Source organism: Tupaia chinensis, unplaced genomic scaffold (assembly GCF_000334495.1).
Source record: "Tupaia chinensis unplaced genomic scaffold, TupChi_1.0 Scaffold150091_1, whole genome shotgun sequence".
Classification (NCBI taxonomy): Eukaryota; Metazoa; Chordata; class Mammalia; order Scandentia; family Tupaiidae; genus Tupaia; species Tupaia belangeri.
In genome coordinates, this window is record NW_006209931.1 from 6512 (window position 1) to 9435 (window position 2924).

Genomic DNA, 2924 nt, shown 5'->3' on the forward strand with positions numbered 1-2924 from the left:
GTGCAGCAGGAAATCCCTGGTGCAGCAGGAAATCCCCGATGCAGCAGGAAATCCCCAGTGCAGTAGGAAATCCACAGTGCAGCAGGAAATCCCCGGTGCAGCAGGAAATCCCTGGTGCAGCAGGAAATCCCCGATGCAGCAGGAAATCCCCAGTGCAGTAGGAAATCCACAGTGCAGTAGGAAATCCCCGGTGCAGCAGGAGTTCTGGATGCCCAGGCCTAGGCCCGGCTCACCCACAGCTACTCGTGACACATAGGGCAAGACACTGCCATATCTCAGCAACCCCTCTAAGGGGAGAATGGGCAGTACAGCAGAGTAGGTGGGAATAATAGCACAGGCAGTGTGTCATCACAACCTCAGTCAGCACTTGTTTCACAGTTATTTATGGAACACCTTGTTTGTATCATGAGCTCTGGAGAGAGGAAATGAAGATGAGCAAATGGCCAGATTGGACATTTGAGATAGTAAATGACTCCGGGTTTAGGAGTAGGGTCAGTGGACTTGACTAAATGTGAGTTTGAGGTCTGGATTTCTGTTTCCAGTTCTAGTACAGTAAAAAATAAGGCCTCTTTTTTCTTTACATTGGCAAAACAAAATATATAGAAAAAAATCACCCTCCCCCTGCTTTTCTAAGATATTACAGTTCATATAGTCATGTTTCTTTATTACAACACTAGCATTTGTCATGTTTAAGTAACAAGGAGGCTGACATTTGTAGTGTTGCTCTTGAACACCTGGAACGTTAAGAACACTGGGTCTATGCCACCTCAAGACAGGACAGCGTTCTTCAGCTTATTTCCACCTCCAGATTACTTCTCGTGCCTTTTCTTCTTCCAAATCTTTTCACAGTCTTTCCAGTTCTTTCCCATGATCCCTTTTCATTGCTTCTACAATGCACAGCAATTCAATAATCTGGGTTCTAAGTTCATCAAGGGAACTTTTATCCCATCACCTGTTTCTATTTTAGCTTTGATCTCTAACAGAGTTAGGAAAGCAAATGTATTTCCTTTAGAAGCACTTGAAGGTGTTGAAAGATCCACAGATGGCTTTGGAGGGTAGCAGGTGTCCTTTTAAAATTCAGATGACCTTATGTTGGCACTACCTTCGTCTATGGGTAACTTGAAGGTGTCTTTCCTGGACTCTGAGTTGGAGAATGTCCACCATTGAAGCAATCTCCTTCCAGGCATTTTCCGTCTATTTGCAATACAATGTAGCAAGTTTTCTGAGGAAGCAGTGCCATAAAAATTTACAACATCTGTTTCCTTAGAGCTCCTTATAAATGAACCAAGGTCTACTGATTTTGGTCTGAGCAGCAACTGTTGAGAATCTAACTGGTTTCGACACTGCTCAGTTGCGAATTTTGATGAAAGGGTAGAAACTTCCTCATTAATCTTGGCTACAGGAGGTGGTGGGGAAACTGGTTTTTCAGGTCACTTTGGGTACACAGTTCCTAAAGATCTCCATAAATTATTGGCTTTGGTGGGTAGAGTAGGCTTCTTGGGTGGGACTTGTTGAGGTGCTGGTTTAGAAAGTTTCTGATCAGGCACTGATTTTTAACCTTTTTCTTCAGGCTTTAGAAAAAAATCCTTCTCCCTGCATCTATCAGCTCAGGCTTTGGAGCAGGAGGCTTAACAGGAGGTAGAAGTTTCCTGGGTTTTGGAAAGTCTTTATTCAGCTCATTTATCTGAGCAGCAGAATTGTCTGGAAATGCTCCCTCTTGACCATTAAGTCCAGCCTGGCTGGTGGAAGGGCGGACTTGATAATCCTATCAAGTTGATTATCTCCCCCACTTGAAAAGTAAGTTCATCTTCATTAGAACCTTCAGCGGCAAATAATGTTGTGCCATTATAAAATGTCATTGATATACCTGCCAAAAACCCAGCTATAATAGCAAGTAGTTCATCATCCAGGTTTCTGACCCAGCACAGGAAGCTGCTTGTACCCTTGTATATACTAATGAAAGAGCCAAGAAGAGCTCTGAGCTGGAAGTGTTCTTTATTGTAGAAGAGAGAACTAGCTGAGGTGCCTGTGGAAATGAATGCCTAAACTCAGAGGCGATTCAGAGGCAGCACTGGCTCACCATCCCACACAAAACATTCTGATAAAACCTTTGCCTTCTTCCGTTACACAATAGATTGGACGGTGGGCCACCTGTGATGGATTGCTGCTGTTGGTGGTGTCTTGCTCTCTTCCACAGGAGCATACTCCTAGGTTAAGTTATCAATTTATTTATGTACTAAGTTAGGATACAGTTCTTTTCTTTTTTTTTTTTTTTTGGAGAGGTTTTTGCTATAGGGCGCATGTGTTTGCCAGACAGACAGAGAGAGACAGAGAGACAGAAAGCGAGAAATCACCCCCCAGGGGGGATGGCCACGCTGCAATCCCTTCTCCTCCATTCTCCTCTCGGGATCTTGGGCTCACACACACACGTGCCCGGCGTGAGTTCAAGCCACCGGGTCCGAACACCGAACCGCAGTCGACTACGTGGGAGTCCAGTGACATAGCCATTACGCTAACTGCTGGTCCCAGGATACAATTCTTACTTAAGAATTCAAGTATACGAATATAGAAGTTTTCTCAGGCCAAATTTAGTTTGCTTTAACAATACAGTAGATTATAATTCAGTGAAAAATACTCATATGGAAAAACATTTAAATGAATATCAAAAACATTGCATGAGTAAAGGAAGACACTCAGAGTGTATAGTACATAATATCATCCCCAGGTAACTCTAACATGGACAAATCTAATCCACAGAGAAAGATCAGTGCTTTTCTAGGGTAGGGCAAAGGGTGGCGGAAGACAAACTGAAAAGGGGCACCAAAGAGTTATGTGGTAATGAAAAGGGTTTATCTTGATTGTGGTGATAGATACACAAGTGCATATCTTTGTCAAAACACATCAAACTGTGCAACTAGGGACTA

At 43.3% G+C, this 2924-nt stretch overlaps 1 pseudogene; it reads right to left on the reverse strand.

Moving 5' to 3' along the window:
* Positions 1-792: 792 nt before the first annotated feature.
* Positions 793-2924, reverse strand: part of LOC102493292 (CD2-associated protein pseudogene) — a 4248-nt pseudogene continuing 2116 nt past the window's right edge.